Source organism: Protopterus annectens, chromosome 9.part0, assembly GCF_019279795.1.
Source record: "Protopterus annectens isolate FY-2018-M chromosome 9.part0, PAN1.0, whole genome shotgun sequence".
NCBI classification, from domain to species: Eukaryota; Metazoa; Chordata; order Ceratodontiformes; family Protopteridae; genus Protopterus; species Protopterus annectens.
Window position 1 is genome coordinate 110526038 of NC_056743.1, and position 12205 is coordinate 110538242.

The following is a 12205-nucleotide window of genomic DNA, read 5'->3' on the forward strand; positions in this document are numbered from 1 at the left end:
GTCTAAACCTCAAGATGCACGCTCTCAAAGCCCTCCTCAGTATGGAGAACATCGATGTCTGTGCAGTGACTGAAACCTGGTTTAAGGCTCCTGAGAGCACCCCAGCACTACCAGGTTTTACCTCATATCATGCTTTCCGGCCCCAAAACTTGGACTGAACCACAAAAGGAGGGGGAGTATCTATATTCATCAAAGATACCCACACCTCCAGGTTAGTGGCAACGCACGAAGCATCGGAGACCATCCAGGTGCAACTAACCATAGGCAAAACTGCCCTACAGGTTGTAGCATGCTACAGACCACCCTCTCAAACTCAGGAACCCCACTCAGCCTTCCTGAAGACACTGGAGAGTATGAATGTCTCTCCAAATACCATCATATTGGGAGACTTCAACTACCCAAACATAGACTGGGAACATTACTCAAGCCCCAACACCCTAGCCCAAAGGTTCCTAGAATTCATAAACTCAAATGCGATGGAACAGCTAGTCACCACTCCCACAAGAGGAGATAATATACTAGACCTGATCATCACAAACATGGGGACAAAATGCTCCACACCAGAAGTATATCCCTCATTGGTGAGATCAGACCATAAATTAATCTCGCTGGAAATCCACATCCCGCCCCCACCCCCTGCACAAAAGACCACAGTGAAGAACTTCTCAAAAGCCAACTTCACACTTCTTAAGACTGAAGTGGTATCCTTCAAGGCCCCTGGGCCAGTGGAAACCACAACTCACACCGCTGAATCCTTTATAAATGCCTTCTACGGGCACCTTCAAGAATGCATGGATCATGCAATCCCTAATAAAACCAAGAACCATTCCCCTAAAGGCAGGCGCCCTGTCTGGTGGACACCAGCCATTAACAAACTTTACAACAGGAGGAGGAAGCTACTACATAGAGCAAAATCCCTAAAAGGGAAGGCATCTCTGATCAGTACTAGCAAAAAACTACGATCACTCATAAAATCATCCAAGGCCAACTTTGAGAGAAAAATCACAAAAGACACAAAAGACAATCACAAGGCCTTCTTTAGCTATGTTAGAAACCTGGGTGGAAACTCCCAGATATGCTCAGAGTTAGTCCACAATGACACAAAATACACTGAACCCACAGACATTGCCAACATTCTGGCAGACAGGTTCAGTGCAAATTTCTCCACCCCCTCCCCCCCAAAAGGAGAAATATCTATCCCAGCAGAGTGTAGCCTCCCTAACATCTCAGATGCCCAGGTGAGAGCTGCCCTCTCCAAAGCTAAAAACACAGCATCAATGGGACCGGATGGTGTCCCGGGCTGCGTGCTATATGAACTCCAAGAGGAACTAAACCCGCACATAAGGCTGCTGTTTAATCTTAGCCTTACTACAGGATACGTACTCAAAGAATGGCGTACAGCAACAGTGGTCCCACTCCACAAAGGCGGTGCTTCTACGGACCCTGGAAATTACCGCCCCATAAGCTTGACGAGCCTGGTCTGCAAAGCTATGGAAAGAATCATTATGGAACTCATAAACAAAGACATTGGGGACCTAGAGACATTGGATCCTACCCAATTTGGCTTTGTCAAGGGCAGATCCTGCCTTTTGAACTTGGTCGACTTTTTTGAAACAGTCACTAAGGCCATTGATGAGGGTAAGGCAGTTCACACAGCCTACCTTGACCTTGCAAAAGCCTTCAACACAATACCCCACTCGGGCATCATAGACAAACTCACCAGTTTAAATGTAAACCCATATGTCACAAGATGGGTTGCAAACTGGCTCAAGGACAGAACCCACAAGGTCAGAATTGCTGGAGCCATGTCAGACTCTAAGCCAGTCACAAGCGGTGTCTCACAGTGCTCAGTCCTGGGACCCCTCTTGTTCGGCATTTATTTTTCCGAGGTGCAAGCAAACATAGGAGGATTGTGGCTGACAAAGTTCACAGATGACTGCAAACTGGGTGCCATAATTGATACTCCAGTGGACACAAGCGTCCTTCAAAGAGGCCTCATAGAAATGGATAATTGGTGCCAGAGCCATGGCCTTAAACTGAACGCCAAAAAATGTATAGTCATACCCTTTGGGAAAAACAAGGTACCCACAAATTACCACATAGGTGGTAATCCATTAAGTACGGAAGAGGTAATCAGGGACCTAGGGACCCAAGTTGACAGTAACCTCTCATTTGACACTCACATTGCCAAGGTGGTTAGGAAGACCTTCTATATTGCCCACCTTATCATGAAGGGATTCACATCTAGATCAAGAGAGGTCATTGTGCCCCTGTACTCTTCTCTTATCAGGCCCATGATTGAGTACAATGCCCCATTTGGGATGCATCTTACCCGACACCTGCAGCAGTTGGAAAGACCCCAAAAGTTCCTCACCAAGAGGATTAAGGGTCTCAAACATATGTCATATGCTGCCCGGCTGAAGAAACTCCAGCTCTATTCAGTCGCATACTGCCTACTCAGAGGTGATCTATGACTGACGTACAAGGCCATGTCCAATTCAGAATTAATGGACATGCTCCACCTCAGAAAATCCAAATCCATCAGAGCCACGAGAGCAAGAGATTTGAACCTCAACACAGAAATAAATAGGACGTGCTGGAGGGACAGATTCATAACCCAGAGGCTCCCTACACTCTGGAACAGAATCCCAGTCCATGTTAGGCAGAGCCCCTCACTAACTCTCTTCAAGAGAAATCTTGACGAGTGGATGGGAGATTGTAGGTTTACCCCGGGGGTCATCTCTGTGTCACTACTAGACAGAGGCACAGTAAACTAAACCCTAAATGGGTGTAGTATTCTCGTCCCAAGGGGTGGCGAAAGCCACACACACTCTGGCTAGGCTTATAAATGCCCTAGGGCAGATAGCCTAGTACAAACCTATGAACCTATGAAACATGACAAAGCTTAAAACTTGGTTACAAGTGAATGGTAGAAACATTGCAGTAGTTAAAATTCCAATTTGCAGCATTGCCCATCCCTGGGATGAATGAACAGATAACATTTTGTATAACATATAAAATGAGCATAACTTTAAAAAAGTCTGACAAGGTATTTCCCTAGTATAAATGGTATATAAAAAGTATATATAGAAGCCTTGGCAGAGCATAACACTTGTGTTGTCCAGATATATCCCCTATAGTTAGAGGTCGCTTTATGGAGGTCCACTGCAGTTAGATAAATGGTTGGTGTAGAGATATGATTTGAATGTATATATATATATATATATATATATATATATATATATATATATATATATATATTTAATGCTGCTTCACTGTTTACATTTGACATGTAAAATAGCACTGGCAATTCATCAAAGATATGAATGTTGACACTACTACTCGTGCTGAAAAACAATCTTGGTGCACGCAAAAACTAAAAACATGGAAAAACAGATTTTTTTCAGGGAGGACAAGCCCCTATGCAATCCCCCCTACCTCCTGCTAATTATATACTAACTACAGGATTTCACAAAATCAGGGAAAGAATATCCCCCAGGCTTGAGAATTGTGTGATCTCACAAGTGTTGGCCATCTGTTCAGCAGACCATAAATGGACAACTAAACAGATGTCAACCAAACACACTATCAGCTTAAGCTTCTGCACCCATATATGCATTTGTGTGTGTGTGTAGATAGTTTACATATATGAATGTATAGACTGATATGGATATCTCTCTCTCTGTATATATGTACATACATGTATAGATCACATTTAAAGAATCCTTTTTTTTTTTCAAAATGAACAATATCTGATTTAATGTTACCAAATGGACCTTTCATATTAACTGCCCAATATAGTCCAGGAAAAATGTATTTTTCTGCATATCAGAAGTTTTAAAAATGTTGTTGCCTATCTAACCTGGTTATACCACAGTTTCTCTCTCAGCATTATATTTCATTTTTAACTTTTTTGTATTTTCCTAATGGCTTGGTGTTTTGCCATTACACCTGTATGGTTTATTCACAACATTGAATCTTTGTTTCTTCCAGAATGTCTGACCATTGGGCTGATCCATTGAGGAGGGTCTCATCTTGAACCCTCTTTTAAAAACATTTGCATGCATTTTGTTTCAAGAGTTCTTTTGTCATGATTTATTCTTAAAGCTTTCCTTAAAGGTCATGTAACACTTTTTTTTCAACATGTTTGTTGGCCTAAAGTCAAATCACCTTCCCATGTTTAAAATGTAATTATTTTGCTAAGGTTGCAGACTACACAATTTTAGGAGAAGTCCTTTTTCAGTTTACAAGTACGTTGGGAAGGTCAAATAATAAAAATAGCTTTTTTATTGTGAAAGTGCATATGGAAGCAGAAATGGATGTAACAAGGAATCTCTTTCAATTGTTATGATTATAAAGAGAAGCTCTATAGATGAAGCATCATAATGATTTACATTAAAGTCTGAGTGCTGTCCGGTTTTAGTCGGTGGACATGACCTATCAATACATATGTCAGTGCCTGAAAACTGCAATTTCTTTCTAAATGTTATTTGTCTTTAAAGTTTCCTGATGTGCTTAATATACAAACTATATTATTTTAGTCTACAGTTCTTGCTAAATTTGTTCAAATAATATAAATTCACCCTAATCTGAGATTTTAATTTCATGTTGGAGCATAATGACTTCCTGAAAATAGAAGTATGTGTAATTTTCTTATTGATTTTGTACCAAATGTTTGCCTGATATAGCTGTTTTACATTCTGAAAAAATAAATCTTCTCTACCAGTTTTACCATTGTAACGTCCATTGAATGCTGCATATCAGTCGAGTACTACATACTCACTTTGTAGTTGGCTTTAAGACTTTAATGTTGATTCCAAGAGAAGGAGTGGTGGCAGAAATGACTTGTGTGCTCAAGTCTTATAGGCTAACATAAATATAAGGCTCTCCCTCCTAATAGGAGAGCACCTCCACCTCCTAAGTTGAGGAGTTCCTCAATGTGTTCATTTTGCCTTTTGACAGACCCCTTCTGATGGGCAGTATCATCTCACCCTTTCTCAGCACAGCCAGAGAGAAGTACCACCTTCTGCTCGCGAGGCATGTAATATTTTACCAGGACCTTTCTCCGGCCTGCGGAATGTGTTTCAACATGGTTCTTCAAAGTCCTGTCATACCAACACTTATACTTCAATGGCTGTTGTAGCATCTTTCTTATCCTGCCTGACTGAATCAGAAGATACCTTCATAAACATTAACAAGATGGTCTTTTTTTCACCTTGATAGATTCCCTCAACATCTGTATCCACCAGCAGTTTCTAGGATTAACTAATATCTGCACAGCTGATGCTTTATCTTGTGAATCCAGCTCACCAACAAATTTAGCTGAGTTGATAGCTCAGCACTTGTGTTCACATGGGTTTCCTTGACCATAAAACCAGCCTTTGGTTTAAGGTGATTTTGTACCAGGTGCACCCATTAGCTTCATTGTATTCAAACATGATGTCTGTAAACAAACTTTGACTTATACAAACATCCAGTGACAACTTGCAACTTGAGTTTAACTTTAGTAAGCCATTTATTCTAGTAATGTCCCCCCATATATATCATTTATTCCATGTATGACCAGTAAAATGTCCAGGGACAGTTACTGATTCACTGTGCAGCACAGAATAAAGCAGCCCATCTTCCTTCTATAGGATACTAGACTCCTCAATACAGCTGTTTAGTACATAAACACAAACAAGAATCAATTACCCTCCTTACCACAGGTGTAGCTAGCAATTCTGGCAACTGTAGCCATCTCCCAATATGTTGCACCCCCTAAGTTTTAAACTCTTTGAACTTGAAAAAAATAATAAAATCTCTACCTCATTTTAAACTTAACTGTTGCAAATTGCTTGTTACATTTGTCACAATTTGTGCCTGCTACATACTGGGTGCTAAAGCACTTCAGCCATTGAGGAGCTCTTCAGTCTTGAAGAGCAATTGGAAAGAATTGCTCATCCTCCTTTCTAGTTTCTCCATTTCCTCCTCCTATTTATGTCTGACTAATTCTGCAAAATGTGCTGTACATGTATGTGCTTCAGATTGTTCCCCTTCTTTTCCCAATTAATTCATATATACGCCTCCACCTACTTCGCATTCTTTGACTCCTTTCTTCCTTAATCATTGTATAATTGTCTTCCTTATGTTTTTTTAATTAGCCATTCAGCTTCCTGCATACTGTATCAGTCTGTTATTTGCTGTCACTTTAGAAGCCTCCAAGAGCATCCCAATCACTAGAACCACTCTTCTACATAATTCCTGATCACTACCATCACTTCCAGTGTACTATTTTGCCCTTTATTGTAGCTTGCTCCATATCCTTATATAGAGCATGCCCATAAAAGCTTCATCATTTTCCTTCATTTTCTAGAAGTGCATATTCAAAAAAAATGTTACTTTATTGCTGATTCTTCCTTAGTCCTTTACTTCATTCTTCCCTCGTATACGATTTTGGAAAACAAATGCTGTAGCTGTTGCCATCATAATTGATCATCATTGATGTTGTTACATCATAGGTGTATTCCCTATCCTCCCCATTTTCTGCTTAATCTCTTTTTGCTGTCCTACTATTCCTTTCTTCATATAAATTTAGCACAAAGAAACTGTGCACAGATGCACATTGTCTGTCTGCATTTCTAATCTCTTCAGTAAAGAGGCAGATGTACATATAGCACTCCAGGGTGGTTCACTATTTGAATGAAATATTCTCCAAGTTAGTATAAAAACCTTATTAAACCATCTCCTTAGCTGCAGTAGTTTTTTAGACAAAGGTATTTTGCACACTACATTCTTTCTATTAAATCTTCTCAACTATGAATTCTTGGTTTTCACTGCTCTAACCTGAAATATTTACCACCAGTTGCATTCTAACTGTGTTTCCATTTTAAAATGATCAGAAATCTCTCACAGCCCTGTCACGCGCAAGTCTACCCTGTCCGTGGTGAGCATGCAGTTATCTGCAAAAAGTCAAGACGACTTCCATTCAAATTCCACACCTGATAGAAAGTGACTAATCCTCTGAGCTAATACATTACTTAGTAAAATGAACAAATATGATGATAGTGGGCAACCTTGTCTCATGCCTTGACTAATCTAAATGTCCTTGGTTAAGTCCTAGTTTACCACTGGCTCTTTTCTTGAACTTTTATAAAAAGCAGCTATCCCATTTTGAAAGTTGCAACCAAATATCAGTTGTCTTAATGTTCCAGACTGAGTCACTCCACTGAGTCAAAGCCTTCCTTTACATATGTATAGGTGTGTGTATGCAAGCCCACTTCTAAATCTTGAAAGCTTATGATCTCGAAATTCAAAATACTGAATCCAAAATCTTGAAAGTTCAAAATACTGAAAACTCAAAATACCGAATTTTCATAATATTGAAAAAACAGAGTACAACAACACTTGCAATATTCCAGCACAACTACATAACAAAACATATTACTCTTCTCCAACTATGAGTAGGGGGGGAAGCCCCCAACACCCCCTGCTACTTAAATATATCATCTCCAAGATTGCACTCCGCAGAAGAAAATAGCAAACATACCATTATGTGCTTCATGACTGCCTGTTGAGACCTTAGTCAGGTTCCCTTTTAATGTACTACAACGCAACTCCTCTTAGTGTACTAAAGTGCTATCTTACCCCCTTCCAAATTGTTGGAGTAAACTAATATGATTTGTCTTTTGTTTCTCTATGTACTTCTGGTGGAGTATAGTAAGTGTTAGTATCCTGTATTTTTTTTGATATTATGAAATTCAATATTTTGAGTTTTCAGTATTTTGAACTTTCAAGATTTTGGCCTCAGTATTTTGAATTTTGAGATTATGAGCTTTAAAGATTTAGAAGTGGACCAGTGTATGTATATATATATATATATATATATATATATATATATATATATATATATGTGTGTGTGTGTGTGTGTACATATAGATATATATATATATATATATATATATATATATATATATATATATATATATATATATATATATATATACACACACACACACACACACACACACACACACACACACACACACAGAAAATTGCTCCTGCTTGAGTCTACCCTTCTTATTATACCTGCTGCACAATTTCTCTTAACTACCCCCAACTGTCCTCTGCTGTACATCCTCTGACAAACCCCTGTTGACTCAGTCCACCAACCCTGTTGTGAACTTTTCTAACCACTTGGTTAAGATGGATGCAATAATCTTTGCCTCTACAGTAATCAATTGACTGGTAGTTCCCTTGATAACGTTTATAGTGATGGCCTTTGGGAATGAGTGCTACAATAGCCTTAGTAAAAGATTCTGGGAGCACATCTCTGTCCTGTCCTATACTACATACTCTGCTTAAGTTTTCAACACTGAGAGCCAAATGTTTTTTTGTTTTTTTTTAATTCGGATTAAATGGTCATTCCTTGAAGCTTTATTCTTTTTTGTTTATGTATAGTTTCTGAATTCTCATACAGTTTTCTCTCCTTATAGATTTATAGGTTCATAGGTATTTACCAAGCTAACAACCACAAGGACCCTGTTAAGCCTAGCTATGTATCCCAAATTTCTGACACTTGATAAGTGTAAGCAGGGGCTTGGGAGGTGAAACATTTTACAAGAAAGGGCCTTGGAGATTAACTATTTGTGGCTGCCTGTATTCATTAGTGATGTAAGTGTGAAACCAGAGATGAATTTCCTCTTCCCTATCCAATTGTTCAAGTTGCACTTGAATTGGGTTAGGAATGAGCTCTTCATATGGATGGCGACCCTGTTCCAGAGAAGGGGTAGTCTGTGGGATACATACCTCTCTCTCCAGCAGATCCTGGTTTTATCACAGGCAAGGTTTAAGTATTTAGAATGGCTAATTATGTTGCTATTTGTTCTGCAGATATGTAGGAGTTCCGTCAGACTGGAGTATGACAATAACTTGCATGCCAGGAATTAGACCTCTCCTAACAGCCTCAAGTTCTTAATGTATACATGCAATATAATCCTGTAAGTAAATACATGCAGTCTACAAAAAAGATACCTATACTATAATAATTTTAATAATTTCACTATTTGTCATTATCTCTTTCCTTTTACCTCATTTTTATAATGATCCCTTCTATTCATTTATCTTTAACCTTTGTGTCACTCCCGTACAAGGACGTTTCAATATGGATGAACACTGCAGAAATATAAATACTTGAAAAAATGTCAATAAACAAGTGAATTAATACTCTCACTGATCTGTAGCTGGATAGTGCAAACCTACAGTCATTTTTGCCTGCACCCTTTGCTTACTGTATTTAGACTTTTGTGACTTGTATGTTTGTTTAGTTTTGTTTTTCTGTTTTAACTCATTACTGTTTACACCAAAAATACAAAGCTTAAAGGCATTTGTTAGTAAGAAACCTTATTTCAAAAATGTAGTTACATATGTTTATTTCCTGGTCTATCAGCAACTTTTATTGTTCGTCTAGTAAAAAATTGCACAACTTTTATAGTAGCAGAAAGCAGAAGTGTGAAAAGCTGTTGGCTAAAATGCACCAGTCCAACTATGTAATGCAAAAAAAAAAAAAAAAAATATATATATATATATATATATATATATATATATATATATATATATATCACTGCTGAAATTCACAGTATTTGCAGTGATAAAACTGAAAAGGAAATGTAATAGATGTGTTCTGAGATAACTTACTGATTGTTATCCACTCTGCCTTGTCATGATGTAACTTGGGTCACTATTACCAAATTTAGTTCAATGTAAGACTGCTTTAAAGAGGGGCTGCTTGCAAACAACAAAAGATATGTATTAAACTATATGCAGCCTTGTGAAATTTCTGTTTGCATGAGTGCACTGCTATACATCGCTACATAAAAAGGATACTGAAAAAGGCAAAGGCCCAAAGGAAGGTAATAAAACTGGCACTTTAAAGGAAGAGCCGTCACTCTAGGAAGAAACTGAGCTCATGGAGAAGATGAGCCTATTAAAAAAAATGAAAATAACATAAAGGCCTCAGTTACAATGTTTTAAGTTATAATTTTTTTGTTTCTTATCAATTATAAATTTTGTTATAGCATTCAATATAACTGAAAGTTAATATTATTGTATAGCAGTACTGGTGAATTATTATAGCCTGTCATTACTCTGTTTCATATTGTATATTGTTAATCACACTGCATTTTGTTTGAAGCTATTTTCCACCATGTGTGATCCTTGTTTTTTCTTTCCTCAGGAAATCGTACAGTATTTCTCTGAAATCCAAGTGCAGAAAGCATTATTTTATAAGGTATGTTCTACTCCATTTTTGTAAGCTGTTGTATAACACAATTCTCTGAGGTGCTTTATCTGTTTGTATTTCCTCATAGTGAAACTGTGTTAATGCTGTTTGGCTTCCATAGTACAAACTTAGACATATTTTTGCCTCTTGTATTTAATTTATTTAAGATATAAGAATGTGATAATAAACCCAAGCAGTCATTCATAAAACATTCACTGTACCTTAGAGATGGTTTGTTTTTGCTCCAAAAGCTTAATCTGTCTGGACTCTGTGCTTTCAATAGGTAAGAAATGGAACAAACTTAAACCAGCAATAATAGAGTTGAAGTTTGCTGACTTGTGCTTGTCAGGTTTGATGCTGAAGAGTAGTAAAGCAGCGTACATAAGTGAATTAAGCATGCTTCCAAGTTTTTTCTTCCTGTGAGTGCACTTGTTAAAGTTTCAGATGATTAACAAAGATATTGAGGAATACTGACATGAATGGGCCATAATATGAACCAGACACTGTCTGGGCTTAGAAATAATCTAAAAGGCATTTCATTTACTTGCACAGAATTTTCTAAATTGTACTAATAAATACTGATAAGGCTAAAAGTCCTGTCCCTTTACTCAGTCTTTCCTACAGACTCCTCAAACAGACTTGGTGGTCTGTCTGGCATACAAAGCAATGTCAGACCCTGCCCTGATGGGACTGCTGCATATCCGTAAGTCATGCTCCACTCAAGTAACTGGCACGCAAGACCTCAACCTGGTCTCTGACATCAATAGGACTTGTTGGTAGGACAAATTTGTGTCCCAGAGAACTCCCCCTTTTGTGGTATAGACTCCCTCTCCACGTAAAACAGAGTATCTCATTAAACCATTTTAAGCACAACCTGGATAACTGGATGGGGAACAGAAAATACACCCCTGGGATTCCATCAATTCTTGGCTGGGCTTGTAGGGACCTCAGGACCAATAGCCTGGTAACTTCCTAGATCCTGATCTAGCCAAGTTTCAAGTTTATACCACATTTTACACAGAAGCAGCCCTTAATATTTAAATCTCTATCTTTAGTATTTGCATAGGTAATACTGCAAGAAGAATTTGGAGGAGAAAAGTATCTTTTTTGGCAATTTTTTTATTTCTAGTAGTTTAGGTGGTTACTTCACAGGCACAACCTACAGGGTTTGTTTCACTGTCTGGTTATTGTCTGCACATTTAAGAGTGCAGAGACTTGATTGCCTAGTATCTATCCATGAACCTTTAGGAGAAGAATGCTTCCTTTGAATGAGGTAGATTGGCATTCTTCATGATTTTCATCATGTTTTCAGTGTACTGCATTACTATTAGCAAGTAATGCTTTTGTCTGGGTAGGTGTTTGTTCCTTTGTGTTTGTTTGATCTTGAAGTTTGTGTTTACTAGTTTGGGAGATAAAGGGCTTCTACATATACTGAGGGGGTGCAAATGAGCTTGTCCCCATGAAAAAGTCTTTCTTTCATGTTTTTTGGGGGGTATTATATTCTCTTGACAATCAGTATTGTTTGCTGGTCCTTTTGCCTTTAAATTCATGTACAATATTTTTCTGAAGTTGTATATTTACTGGTTGAATTTTCATTAAATAATCTCACACACACACACACACACACACACACACACACACACACACACACACACACACACACACACACACACACACACAAGTGTATGTTTGCGAGAGTGAATGCATGTCCATGTGCATGCATGCATCTACTAAAAAATCCAAAGTAAGTGCTGTGATAAACATTTGAATTTGGGTCACTATCTAAATTTGTATTTATCTAATCTATTGTTATGTCACCATCGGGTGGCCACGGTGATGCAGTGGTTAGCATTGCTGCCTTACAGCAAGAGGTTCTCCGGTTCGATTCTCTGCTGGGGTGCCTTCTGTGCGGAGTCTGCATGTCCTCCCTGTGGTCGTGTGGGTTCT

At 38.3% G+C, this 12205-nt stretch overlaps 1 protein-coding gene across 1 annotated transcript in view; it reads left to right on the forward strand.

Moving 5' to 3' along the window:
- CHRM4 (cholinergic receptor muscarinic 4) overlaps positions 1-12205 on the forward strand; it is a 1937157-nt gene that overhangs the window by 1071816 nt on the left and 853136 nt on the right. Inside the window, exon 3 of the mRNA XM_044082625.1 lies at positions 10214-10267. The gene's annotated coding sequence lies outside the window, so the exon portion shown is untranslated. The remainder of the gene's footprint in view (positions 1-10213; positions 10268-12205) is intronic.